Source organism: Hyperolius riggenbachi, chromosome 2, assembly GCF_040937935.1.
Source record: "Hyperolius riggenbachi isolate aHypRig1 chromosome 2, aHypRig1.pri, whole genome shotgun sequence".
Lineage (NCBI taxonomy): Eukaryota > Metazoa > Chordata > Amphibia > Anura > Hyperoliidae > Hyperolius > Hyperolius riggenbachi.
Window position 1 is genome coordinate 450,145,175 of NC_090647.1, and position 14,788 is coordinate 450,159,962.

At 47.2% G+C, this 14,788-nt stretch overlaps 1 protein-coding gene across 3 annotated transcripts in view; it reads left to right on the plus strand.

Annotated features, from left to right (window-relative positions):
• Positions 1-13,192: 13,192 nt before the first annotated feature.
• TSPOAP1 (TSPO associated protein 1) overlaps positions 13,193-14,788 on the plus strand; it is a 259,480-nt gene continuing 257,884 nt past the window's right edge. For 2 of the 3 annotated variants that reach the window (XM_068270047.1, XM_068270048.1), the window contains exon 1: positions 13,193-13,322. The gene's annotated coding sequence lies outside the window, so the exon portion shown is untranslated. The remainder of the gene's footprint in view (positions 13,323-14,788) is intronic. The other variant, XM_068270050.1, reaches the window with a different exon arrangement.

Consider the following 14,788-nt stretch of genomic DNA (forward strand, 5'->3'; position numbering starts at 1 on the left):
AAGCCCCCATAGGTGCTAGAAACACCAAATTTTCAGGGTATATTTAGCAGACAAGTGGGAACAAGAGGGAAAATTATTTTCAAAAAGACTTTGTAGTTTTTGAGAAAATCGATGTTAAAATTGGTGGAAATTTCCGTGAAAATCCGCCTACCGCACTTGTATTACCCATTTCCGATGCGGAAATGCGATTTACGATCGGAAATTGGATTTCCACAGAATCCGAACGAGCATCCCTAGTTGCGACTTTAACGTCGCATTAAACTGCAACGTCCCACTGTGAATATGCCCTTAATGCCTCTTTTCCACGGGCAGTTGAGCTGCGTGCTCAGCAGTTACCTGGCAGCAGTGAGCAGTTGTGAGAGTTTGAGAGGCTTTTCACTGCCTATCAACTGCTCATGGAAAAGAGGCCTTTAGTAATAATAAAAATACCATATCTGACGTATCAGAATTGATGTCTCTCTGTAGAATGCTTTGCTTTCCTGTATGTAATTCAGTGTCAGGATCATGATTATGTAACGCTGTTAGAAAGGTATAAGCTGCCAGGAATTGGCTGAAAGAAGACATGCATGGAATGGATGGACACCTGACATACAGTGCAGTTACCCATAAAGTAGAAAGCACTACTAGTCAGGACTGAACGCTGTAGTGTTTCCTACTTTATGGATGAGTGTACTGGGCGCTACGAGACATCGGATGGACACACTGGACTCTGGAAACAAGAAATACTTTTATGTTTTACATTGGACATTTTTTTTATTTTTCAAGTCAAAATGTATTTTATTGGCACATTGGAAATGTTTACTTCTCTAGACCGTAACTGAATTTACCAAATAAAATGGACATTGTAGACTTATGGTTTCCTAAAATGTTTTTTATTTTTTTTATTTTTTTTTTTTTTACAACAAATTCACACAAGTGGTTTATTGGTTTTAATTTGACAGGCTTTGCTGTAGTCCATTTCCTCATGGGGGATTCTTAGGCCTTGTTAACAGTGGTGCGTTACGGTGTGGCGTAACGGAAGCTTTCTAATGTTTCTTTGCGCAGGTGATACACTGCCTATAGCAACGTCCTATAGCTGCGGTGCAACGACATGCAGTAGGGTAAGGCATGCATTAAAAGGTACAGTGAACTATACTTTTCATTGACTGTATGCAATGAAACACGACTAACATGCGGTATGACTTTTTTTTTGTTCAGTTGCGTTTCTATTACATACGAAACACAACAAATTGTCCCACTGTGAACATGGCCTCAGGGTTGTCTTTATTTTCAAAACAATTTAAAGAATGGTATTTGCTTAGTCTAGCTGCCAAAATAGTGTACAGATAATCTGGTTGCCGTTGGAAAACTGCAGCAGCCAACTGATACTCATTGATATGAGAGCAGCAAAGGGATATGCATAAATTTCCAGGGATAACAATAGTAATAGGCCAACAGCTTGAGACCTCTTTTCCATGGGAAGGTCTCGAGCAGTTCAGCTGCCAGCGACAAGCGCCATTCAGTTGCAATTACATGCAGCCCTATGTCAGTAGTTGGTAACACTGCGCGTGTCATGATTGGCAAACAGTGGCTTACTCAGCGGCAAAAAAGTCTCTTGTCACGTCTATACATGGCTCAGATGCAACTCCATAGAGGTCCTGTTCAGTGCCCATATCGCACTAGCATGCTCCCAGCCGGTGGATGGGAGCAGCTGAAAAGCTGGATTCACAGCCTATTGGCAGCTTGTGGAAAAGAGGCCTTAGCTTGTTTGACAGAGCGGGTCCACCTTTTTCGTAACATAGTTGGTCAGGAAGTTGAGGAGTGCTTGCAGAGCCATCATACAGTTGTATTGTGTGGTGATCTGGTGTCTATTATATGTAGCTGAAAGCCCGTCCAGATATTATCCAGATAAACTAACCCCTCACGTATAAAAGGTTTATATGATTAAAATGTGGCCAAATACCTTTTATTTCAAAGGAGATGGTGGTGGTCAGGTAATTTGACCTCCTACAGGATCTTGTTGAACCCCCCCCCCCCCCCCCCCCCCCAATGATGACATTTGAGCTACAGCATCCTAACTTCTCCCCTTTTGTTAGCTGAAAACCCTGGTACACAGACCCCTATGGAAAAGAGGTAGAGTGGCACGCTGGCCACACCCTCTCACGTAAGAAAGTGTGGTTAAGAAAAAAGAACCCTCCATAGCAGTGGCTGTCACATGACCACCTCTGTTTTCTTTTAGATAAAAGTATTTAGGCTAAACTTGGGCGATGCATGCCTTTCATACTTCTGCAATGTCATACTACTAAAGATAATCAATAGCACTTGGAAAATTAACATCTCTTTAATTATCTCCATCCATGAAATACCTGCTTACTCACTGACCATACCTACTAATGGCACCAATTGCAAACGAACAAGACAAAATGGGAGGAAATGCATTTGAACAAGGTGTATTGGTGCAATTTTTTTTTTTGTTTAGGCTAGGTTCACAGTAGGAAGTTACGTTGTGATGCAGCAATGCAACGCAACAAAAAGGTGGTAACGCACGTTAATGCTGCATTACCATTGCATAAAGTAGGGTACAGTGAAGCATATACAGGCAATGAAATGTCCTTGCAATGTGTGCGTTTAAAGGTAATGCAATGCAGCAGTGCGTTACCATAATGCACCACATTACAATGTGACGTTTATGTCGCACTGTGAACGTCGCCTTATTGCAGGTCGCCTTATTGCAGTGCATTAAGGTGCGTTATAAGACTTTATATTGCAGCACTACAATGTCCTACTGTGAGCCTAGCCTAAAACAAAGATGCTACAATTATATCTCGTTGACCTTATCTACTAATTGCCATACTGCGGACTTTTCCTTACATACTTCTGTCAAGAGCAGGATCACCCACTAGGCTACCCAGACAGATGTTTGGGGCCTAGAGGGTGTCAAGGGGCCCACCTGCCACCTTCTTTGACCTCTCTTTGCTTCAATATGGGAAAAGAGGTGCCTCGGTATAGATAAAACTGGATTAAAATCAATATAAAAACAAAAAAGTGATGAGGTGGCTTACCTCAATGATGAGATCTTTGTTATTTACAAAGAAGTTTTATTTAACACAGGCAATGTGTTTCACGGGTCTAAGTCCACTTCCTAAGGCCAATAACCATGCTCCTTTTGGAGGCTCCCTTTGCTGATCAGCTATCTGCATATTGGCACTGTTTTTGGCCTGAGGAAGCGGGCCCAGACCCGTGAAATTAATTGCCTGTGTTAAATAAAAACTTCTTTGTTGATACAAATATCTCATCATTGAGGTAAGCAATGCAATGTGGTACACATTTCGCCAGAAAATAAACACAGTGGGCCACATTTCGCCAGAAAATAAATGCAGTGGGCAGCATTTCACCAGAAAATAACGCAATGTCTGAAACATTTTAGCAGAAAATAACACAGTGGGCCACATTACGCCAGAAAATAACATAATGGCTATCATTCATAAAGCATTTCCGCATGCGGAAATGCTTAATACCGCTGACTTTACCGTACACTCAGCAAAATCCCCATTCATAAGGGCTCTTTCCGCATCAAAAGCTTACATTCCCGTGCAGAGCGAAACATTTCCGCCTTGTGCGGAGTTTTTCTAGATTTATCTAGAAAAAGTTACAAACACGTCCATTCATAAAGATTAGAGCAAGCGGTATGCGGAAGGAAAATACCGCTTGCTCGACAGTAGCGATAGGCGGGCGGATTACGTGTAAATGAATGGGACGGACCTCCCAAGCAGCATCAGACAGAGGAGCGCACGGAGGGAATCGGGCAGCTTTTATATTTCCGCATGTCTTCCGCCATGCTACCGCCAGCTTCCTCCAGAAAACCTCCGCACTTGTATCGCAACAGGCAACCTATTTATGAATGACCACCCAAAAGTCTTAAGTATCGGTTGCGGAGAAGAACGGTGTTTTCCCGCACTACCGACTGGTCCTTTATGAATGATAGCCAATGTGGGAAACTTTGCACCAGAAAATAACGCAATGTGGGAAACATTTTAGCAGAAAATAACACAGTGGGCAGCATTTCACCTGCAAAAAAAGGAATGTGCTCACCTGACAGACGTCTTCTCTCTTGGCCGGCCTCTGGCGCGCATCTCCTCCGGACGATCCTCCTGCATATCTCCTGCGCTGACAGGCAGAGCAGGGCTACGGGAAAATGGCGCCCGAAGCCCTGTACTGGAGACACAAATAGTCTCCAGTACAGGGCTTCGGACGCCATCTTCCCGTAGCCCTGCTCTGCCTCCCGGGAGACTGCGGGGCTGCGGGCTTTGAACTGGCGCGGCGTCTAGTAGACGCTGCAGCCAGTTCATAGCGCAGCAGCGTTGGCGTGCCAGCAGATTTTCGAAACGCGAACCTCCGCAAAACATTCGGTTCGCGCGAACTTTTCTAACTGCAACAGACGTCAATGGGGAGGTGTACTTCGAAAACTACAAACATTTATGCTGGCCACAAAATTGATGTAAAAGATGTTTCAAGGGGTCTAACATCTAAGTTTTTGCATGGGGGAGTAGGATACACGCCAAAAGTCCCGGGGAAAAATCTGGATTTGACGCATAGCAGCATTTTAAGGGCAGAAATCACATTGCATGCTAAATTGGAGGCCTAAAGTGCTTCAAAACATCTTGCATGTGTATACATCATTTAGGGAGTGTAATTAGGCCCGGTTCACATTAGCGGTCGCCGTCCGGAATCGCCGTGCCGGAGCCGGACCGCATGCAGAACGGACGGAACGGACGCACGGCATAGCAATGAAAGCCTATGCGTCCGTTCACATGCGTCCGTTTCGTCCGGACCGGATCCGGACCGGATCCGGACTCCGGCATAAGACCCAACATGCGCTATTTTTTGGTCCGGCTCCTCCGGCAGCCGTATCCGGAGCGGAGCCGGACTGCACCATCCGGCCAATACAAACCAATGAGAACCGGAGAGCGCACAACACACTGGCTAAAAATCCGGATGTTCTACCCCACTTCCTATGCGTATTGAAGCGGCGATTTTGGATGGGGACAAATGGGCAAGCATTTTGGAGTGGAGCAGCAGTGATTTTAAACGTGCTGGAGATGTTGGCAGTATGTCGGAGGTGGAGGTGAGTGCTAAACAGCGGAGGGCCTGATTCCACAGGTCCACCTTCTGCTGACCTCCCAGACCCCAACATTTTTATTCCTTTTCTACTATCTTTTGCCAAACGGATCCGGATCGCATCCTGATGAACACCTGATGCAAACTGACCGGATCCGGATCAGAACCGTACGGTTCCGATCCGGATCCGGTCCGGATCCGGTCAGGTCATCCGGTCCGTTTGGCAGAGAACCGCAAGTGTGAACGGGGCCTTAGTGTACTGCTTCACACTGACAGACCAAACTCATCGTGTAACGCACCGCAAACAGCTGTTTGTGTAGTGACGGCCGTGCTGGACTGGTGCGTACCATGGCCAGAGTGCAGGCGATGTCGGCTTTCCAGCCCATATGGTCGCCGGGCTGAGGTAGCTCAATGACAGAACAGTGACTGTCCAGCTGATCGAATTTGATCTGTCCACAATGAAGCAATGACCTTATTATCTTGGGTGTCTTGGTCTTTCCAGGGCTCAATTTTTGGTGGCAGAGAATACAGATGGCATTGCTCTCATCTGAGGCAGACACACACAAAAGTGTCCACTCTGCTGAGGCCTGGGGTGATGGCACTTTGGTGGTGGCGGCCGACTGAGTGTTAAGTGGGGTGCCAGAATCAGAGCAGGAGGAGGAAGATATGTCACGGTTCCATGCGGAAGCTAAGGAAGATGTGGTGGTCTGTGTTAAATAGTCAACTACGTCCTGACAATCTTGGGGGTTGATGGCACGCGCCTTCTGAACACTCCAGGGCTGCACAAAATCACAACAGCACGACCTCGAACAGACCTGCCAGGTGGCCTGCCTCTGCCTGTTTTGCCCATATTGGGGGGGATGAAGTGAAAGGTATGCACTGACTTGACTAATACAATGTGCAGTCACACAGGTGCAGTGAACAAGTACGCAGTGACTGGTATCAATACAATGTGCAGCTGTCACACACACAGGTACCGTGAACAGGTGCAGCGACTGACTGGTATAACTCTGCGTGCGCTCACGTAGGTAGGTAGGTGGACTGAAGAGGTGGGTATGCAGTTATTGGTATTACAAATGTACAGCTGTCACACACACAGGTACCGTGAACAGGTGCAGTGACTGGTGGTATATAACACTGCATGCGCTCACATAGGTAGGTAGGTGCACTGAACAGGTGGGTATGCAGTGATTGGTATTACAAATGTGCAGCTGTCACACACACAGGTAGTCACTGAATGTGCTGGGCCTGGCAGTGGCACAGTAGGAATTACCAAGGGGCCAAGGTCCAGCAGCTGCGACTGCCTGACAGGGCTGTATATGCAACACAAGTGTCTGTGACGCACGCACGCACGCACGCACGCACGCACGCACACACACACACACACACACACACACACACACACACCATTAGCTCTCAAAAGAGCTGTTGAGGATGAGGAATGCTTTTTAGCAATAAGTATCAGCAAGAAGGAGCAACCTAACAAGCCTAACACAAGAGCCTAACTAAGCTTTTCCTATGTCAGCAGGTTCCCTCCCTTCTCTAATTACTGCAGCCACACGAGTGAGTGAAAAGGCTGACGCTGACTGCGTTTTATAAGGGGGGGGGGGGGCTCCAGGAGGGAGTGTAGCCTGATTGGCTACCTTGTGTCTGCTGACTGTGATGTAGAAGGTCAAAGTTGACCCTAATGATGTAGTATAGGGGGTGGGTCGAACTCACCTATAGTTCGATTTTCACCACGAACGCGAACCACCGAAGTTCACGTGAACAAGTTCACGGTCGAACCGTTCGGGCCATCTTTTAACATAGTGATAAACTGTTAATTTTACCAAGGAGAGCGACCACACCCAGGTCCGGCTGGGCCACCCTGAGTGAAGTCAGGTTTGTTGTCTCCTCCTGCTTCCTGCGGTTGGTTGCCCCTTGCTAGGACGTGCTCTATAGGCAGTAGCAGTGTTAGGGAGACTTGCCCAAGGTCCCCTACTGAATAGGTGCATAGTTACTGAACAGGCGGAGCTGAGATTCGAAACCCAGGTCTCCTGTGTCAGAGGTAGAGCCCTTAACCATTTCACAAGGTAGCCCCACATCTTCTACCTTGCCTAGGGCCCTATTACAACTTAATCCATCTGTGCTTCAGCCCCACCATTGCGACTAGATATGGTCAATAATGTGCTAATTTTTTTCAAACTTGCATGCAACTTGGAACTTGACTATACAATATCAACTGCAACAGCATTTAATTGAATCAGTTCTAATCCTAACTGCATGAATTTAGAATCAGGTTCCTTATACACTATGTAGAATCTGTTGCGATTACTCTTCAATGGCACTGCAACTTTGTTGAAAAGTCCATTACGCCTAAATGGTGCAGTCTTCCCATACAGTGAGGCATACAGTACAATACTAGTATGCCTCACTCCTAATGTATACGCAATGGCTACTATGGCTAAACCTAACCCTCCTTTCACACAAAACCTTCACTCTACCAATGCCTAACCCCCTGATGGTGCCTAACTCTAAAACCCCCCTGGTGGTACCTAACCCTAAGATCCCCGTGGTGGAGGTGCCTAAACCTAAGAACCCCCAAGGTGGTGCCTAACCCTAATCCCTCCTGGTGATGCCTAACCCTAAACCCTGCCTAAATCTTTCTTCCACCCTCTACCGCAAAGCTGTGTTGTGCAGAAATCAAGGTAAATTTCAGAGGAAATGGTAGTAGCGGCACTGTGGAAATGCAAACAGCAGCATTTCATAAATGCAATGCCAATATTTGCATTTCTGCAAACCCCAGCCCTGGTATTTCAAATCACTAAGGCTAAATTTACCTTGAGTGCTGCATATCGCAGCCATAATAAAAGCCGTCATTTGCGGCAAAGAATGTAAATTTCAGGGCCTGATAGCAGCCGCCGGCGTGTGCCCAAATTTTCTTTCTTTGTTGCTATTTGTGGCTTTTACAATAGATGGCTATGGCGGCCATGTTTTTTCCAAAAAGGCTCCTGCGCCCTTTTTTCTGCTTCGGGCTATATTACCATTTCAAAAGTGTCTTGGCGCTGCTCGTTGTCCTCTGGGTCCCCTCCCCCCATAACGCCTGTGCTTTCCGGATGTTCCTCCAAGCGGCATACAGCTATTCTGAACTGCGCAGGCACGAGTTGATGGATAAGCGCTTTCTTTCACTGTGCTTGTGCAGTTTGGAGCTTGCACAGTTCTGAGTCACACACTGTATTTAACAGGGCGGATCTCATCGAATATGAAGAGGATGTTCATAAAATGTGTGAGTCGGCCCTAAATTATGCGCCGCAGATTCAGGATTACTTTGGAGCAGGGGTGTTGCTAGCCCCAAAAATCAGTGGCACGTGCCCCGGATCTATTCTGGGGTGCCGTGGATGTCCCCCAGGCAGAGTCAGTTGTGGTGCCTCAATGGCAGGCAAGCTGGTAGCTGTGGTGCATCAGTTGGGGGTATTCTGGGTGCTGTGGTGCCATGCCGGGTGCTGTGGTGCCTTAATGGGGTCATGCAGGGAGCTGTGGTTCTTCTATGGGGCATGCTGGGAGTTGTGATGCCTCTATAGGAGGCTCGTGGGAGTATGGGAGGGGGTCCACTAGAAGGTCAGAGAATGCTAGGGGGGGGGGGGGGGGGCTGCCAGACAACCTGGCAGCAGGCAAGCCCGCCCAGCAGAAAGCCAGACCAGCCAGCACAGAAGCCAGGTAACCCTGGCTAGTTTAAGAGGCACTGTCTATTTTCTCTACTAAAAAATGTGTTTGATTGATTCTAAATGTTATTCCCATCCTTTAAATTGATATATTACTAATTTTAACCACTTTACCACCAGCGGTGCGGATATCTCTGTCCCTTTTTCCACCCTGTCAACACCAGGGACGGAGATATCCGCACCTCCTGCCGCTATCCACGCTCCCACTCGCTCGTGCGCGCGCCCCTGCACTCGTGCACGCCGCCGCCCACTCGCCCAGAGATCGATGAACGGGAAAAAACGTTCCCGTTCGTTGATCTAAGCCCCCTCAATGATCGGCTGCAGCGCGATCGTTGTGAAAAAAAAAAAAGTTATCCAGCCTCATACCATTTCCTGCAAGCGTACTTCCTACGCTTGCAGGTCGCATAAACAAAAAGTTACTGTGACCCTAAAGCATTTTTCATATACAAATACATTAGTTTTACACTATAAATTAACTCATTACCTCCCACACTCCCCAATTTTTTTTTGTAATAAAAACAAAACAAAAATTACAATAAAACAAATACATAAATAGTTACCTTAGGGCAGTGGTTCCCAAACTTTTTGGAGTCGTGACACATCAAACCAGATCTCCTTGACACGTAGACTAAATGCATGTAATGAGAGAGACAGTGTTTCCCCACTAAATGCACATAAGAGACAGCGTTTCACCAGTAAATGCAGGTAATGACAGACAGCCTTTCACCAGTAAATGCACGTAATGAGAGACAGCGTTTCCCCAGTAAATGCACATTTGAGACAGCTTTTCACCAGTAAATGCACATAATAAGAGACCTCTTTTCACCAGTAAGGCACATAATAAGAGACCTCTTTTCACCAGTAAATGCACATAATAAGAGACAGCTTTTCACCAGTAAATGCACATAAGAGACAGCTTATCACCGGTAAATGCACATCATAAGAGACAGCTTTTCACCAGTAAATGCACATAATGACAAACAGCTAGTTGTCCCCAGTATATGTAGCCAGGGATATATGTGCCCAGTATATGTAGCCAGAAATATATGTCCCCAGTATATGTAGGCAGGTATATATGTGCCCAGTATATGTAGTCAGGGGTATATGTGCCCAGTATATGTAGCCAGAGGTATATGTGCCCAGTATATGTAGCCAGAGGTATATGTGCCCAGTATATGTAGCCAGGGGCATATGTGCCCAGTATATGTAGCCAGGGGTATATGTGCCCAGTATATGTAGCCAGGGGTATATGTGCCCAGTATATGTAGCCAGGGGTATATCTGCCCAGTATATGTAGCCAGGGGTATATGTGCCCAGTATATGTAGCCAGGGGTATATGTGCCCAGTATATGTAGCCAGGGGTATATGTGCCCAGTATATGTAGTCAGGGGTATATGTGCCCAGTATATGTAGCCAGGGGTATATGTGCCCAGTATATGTAGCCAGGGGTATATGTGCCCAGTATATGTAGTCAGGTGTATATATGCCCGGTATATGTAGCCAGGTGCATATGTGCCCAGTATATGTAGCCAGGGGTATATGTGCCCAGTATATGTAGTCAGGTGTATATGTGCCCAGTATATGTAGCCAGGTGTATATGTGCCCAGTATATGTAGCCAGGTGTATATGTGCCTAGTATATGTAGCCAGGTGTATATGTGCCCAGTATATGTAGCCAGGGGTATATGTGCCCAGTATATGTAGTCAGGTGTATATATGCCCAGTATATGTAGCCAGGTGTATGTGTGCCCAGTATATGTAGCCAGGGGTATATGTGCCCAGTATATGTAGCCAGGGGTATATGTGCCCAGTATATGTAGCCAGGGGTATATGTGCCCAGTATATGTAGCCAGGGGTATATGTCCCCAGTATATGTAGCCAGGGGTATATATGCCCAGTATATGTAGCCAGGGGGTATATGTGCCCAGTACATGTAGCCAGGGGGTATATAGACGCCCAGTATATGTAGTCAGGTGTATATATGCCCAGTATACGTAGCCAGGTGTATATATGCCCAGTATATGTAGCCAGGTGCCCCCCCCCCCCCCCCAGGAGGAGAGAGCGAGGGAAGGAGAGCGGCACCTCAGGGTGCTCTCCCTCCCTCGCTCTCTCCTCCGGAACGAAGTGCGGTGGCTGGCAGAGGGGCGGAACTTACCTTCCGTGTTCTGGTCTTGTCACAGGCGCGGGATGATTTGCCACTACTCTGGTGTGATCCAGACCAGAGCAGCGGCTGCGGCACCAGAACTTCCGGTGCTTGGAGCGACACGGAAGGTAAGTCCCGCCCGCTGCAAACGCCTGACCGCAGTTAGCTCCGGAGGAGAGAGCGAGGGAGGGAGAGCACTCTAAGGTGAGAGAAGGGGGGGAGATGGCCCCCTTCTCCGCCGCTGCCCACAGCTCTCCCTCCACTGCGCTGCTTTCCTCCGAGAGCACTGCGACATGTATGTGACACATGTATGTGTCACGGCACATGGGTTGGGAACCACTGCCTTAGGGACTGAACTTTTTAAATATTTATGTCAAGAGGGTATAACACTGTTACTTTATAAACTATGGGCTTGTAATGAGGGATGGACGCAAAACTGAAAAAAATGCACCTTTATTTCCAAATAAAATATTGGCGCCAAACATTGTGATAGGGACATAATTTAAACAGTTTTATAACCGGGACAAATGGGCAAATACATTTCATGGGTTTTAATTACAGTAGCATGCATTATTTAAAAACTATAATGGCTGAAAACTGAAAGATAATGAATTTTTTCCCACATTTTTTTCCTATTTTCCCATTAAAACACATTTAGAATAAAATAATTCTTGCCATAATGTCCCACCTAAAGAAAGCCTAATTGGTGGTGAAAAAAACAAGATATAGTTCATTTCATTGTGATAAGTAATGATAAAGTTATAGACGATTGAGTGGAAGGAGTGATGAAAGGTGAAAATTGCTCTGGTCCTCAAGTGGTAAAACCCCTCAGTTGTGAAGTGGTTAAAATATTAATATGAAGGAAGGGTAGAAGGACCAGTGTGGTTTGAATTATAAATCAGCATATTTTTCTTATGAAATCTTTATGGTATGCGTGACTAGGGGTGTGATGGGAGTGTGATCAGGGGTGTGGCTTAAGTGTCCCTCTTTCTCATCTCAAAAAGTTGGGAGTTATGCTGCTAAGTTTATTTAAAAGTGGCTCCACCCATCACCACACCCACATTCTGGTGCATGGCCACGCCCATTTTCCATCTGGGGTGTCCAAAAGTGCACTGGATCTCTGAGTATCCTAGCAACACCCCTGCTTTGGAGAAAGAATTGGACTGCAGGATCTTGTTGAATATCAGAGGACTGGACATGGGAGGGGCCCCAAGCAGCATCAGGAAATTCAGGAGGCGGTATCTAGCCCATTCATTCAGTGGGTACATCTCTAATTGCCAGTTATTACAGAGAGCCTGCAAAAACACTACTTGGGAGTGTGATAATCATCTAGAAATTGGCATAATGCCTTGTTATCCACTAGCTTGGAACGATAGCAACGCTGATTAATGTTGCAAATAACAAAAATGATCGTCATCTCCTCTTTGTCAAAGAGGAGCTTGACAATGAGTAGGGCGGGGCTTCGTGAGGAACCTCCTCAGCGTGTCTCGGCCGTCATTTCTGTCAGCTCGTCTCTAGAGATGGGAAGTTCGGATCTTTTCAATGATCCGGATGATTCGAATCGGATCATTGAAAAGATCCGGATCTTTGATCCGAATCTCGGATCATTTTACTACCGAAGCATTCGGGGTGAAATGACTAGCAGGACAGGTCTTTCCCTGCTGTGGACAGGAGAAGGGGAGGGAGTGGACACACAGAGAAGGGGAGAAGATGGACAGAGGGCAGGGAGTGGACAGAGAAGGGAGGAGGGACGAGCAGAGAGCAGAAATGTTTGCACACAATACCCACATGCAGCAATCATATGCTTTACATGTATTTCACCTATATGCTCATCTGTATACTTTGACTGCAAACGTCGCACAGTGAAGGAAAGCATTCCCAGAAGATAAGTGCAGCTGTTTAGTGCCGAGTGCAGTGCAATCACAGTGCCTGCAAAGTTACTGAGCTGTGCTGAGCCAAAAGTTTCCAATGTGATCACTGTGCAGCACTACGGAACAGCCAGCCTATAATGGGCAGCACATTGCAGCCAGTATGTGTGCTCTATATACACATATCTGGCAGTGGCACCCATGTCCCCTCTCTCTCATCTACCTGCTGTCCCTGCAAGGCTGCCTCGCGCATCCAACAGAGCGATCCATCTCAGCTCTGCTTCCAGGAGCCCGCTGCCCGCTGAGAGGGGGCGTGTCGCTTCTGGCCCCGCCCCTTTTGCGATCCGAATCGTTCATTTTGATGATTCGGATGATCAACTCATAAAATAGATTCGGATCAAAGATCCGAATCGTTCATGATCCGGACAACACTACTCGTCTCCAGTCTCCCGCCCATCAGTACTAGTGCGCTGCGCTGTAACCAGGTCGAGGGGTGATACTACCGCCGTATGAGGTACAAAGCCGAACATTAGGCTCTGTGCTGGTTTTATGCGCGGAATTAATGATGAAACGACATTTGTATGTATGTGTGTGGAGAGGATTAGAGGCTCCTGTGTGCAGTGTGTGAGGAGAGAGGTGTAATCTGCACGGCAAGTGATGAGGCAACACCTCATCACTTGGCGTAGTAGGAAAGACACATGGCGTAGTAGGAAAGACCTCCGCCATGTAGCAGGGAAGGTGAAAGTCGGTGCAGGGATGTCGGCATACCTTCGAGCTGTCAGTCAGTCTCTGGGGAATTCACTGGAAGAGTTTACCTCACAGTGGTTACACGAATCTGTTTTGCTGCTAACTTTCTGCAGCGACAGGCACTTGGAAAAAAGATCTGAGGCAAAACTGCACTGAGCTAATCAGAAGCTAATTGTCAATCAAGCTGTGGGTTAAAGGGAACCTTTAACTGTAAAAAAAAAAAAAAAAAGAAAGAGTTTTACTTACCTGGGGCATCTACCACCCCTCTGCAGCCATCCCCTCGCAGTCACTCATGGCTCCTCTGGTCCCCGCTGCCAGCTAGTTTCGTTTTTGCCGACTGGCCGCCATGCGTTTTTACGCGTTACGAGTGTAATGCGTAAAATTTTATGCATTACAACGTAACGCGTACAAATGTACTTGTTGGTGTCTGCAATAGCTTCCTGCACCAGCAGGGATGCTTAAAGACGTACGCATGGCGGCTGGCCGACTTCCAGTTGGCAAAAATGAAACTAGCTGGCAGCGGGGGACCAGAGGAGCCATGAGTGACTGCGAGGGCACAGTGGCTGCAGGTGGCTGGTAGATGCCCCAGGTAAGTAAAACTTCTTTTTTTTTTTTTTTTTTTTACAGCTAAGGTTCCCTTTAAAGAGACACTGAAGCGAGGATAATTCTCGCTTCAGAGCTCATAGTTAGCTAAAACACCGCTATCCCGTGGCTAAATGAGGGTCCCTTCACCCCCAACCAACCCCCCCCCCCCTGCAAAATCAACGACCAAATTGGTCGTAGATTTTGCTGCTCCTAGAGGCAGGGCTAAAGGCTGCAGCCCTGCCTCTCAGCGCGTCTATCAGCGGCGCATCGCCGCCTCTCCCCTGCCCCTCTCAGTGAAGGAAGACTGGGAGAGGTGGAGATACGCGCGTGTTGCAGGGCTGCGGCGGTTAGCCCTGCCTCAATCAGGAAGAGATCCCCGGCTGCACGGAGGGGATTTCGGGGGGTAAGGGACCCCCGTTTAGCCGTGGGATAGCGGCGTTTTAGCAGGGGCATGTGTGACTTTGAGCTCTGAAGCGAGATTTATTCTCGCTTCAGAGTCCCTTTAAGCATCTAATCTTTTTAGTCTCCCACAGAGTTCCAAGATGCCCCTTGTCATTCTGAGTGGTACGGTGCGTACAGATCCCTTGACTTATGTCGGGCATGCGGATGCGAGCAATGATAAAACAGATTTGGTGCCCACCATAGGCT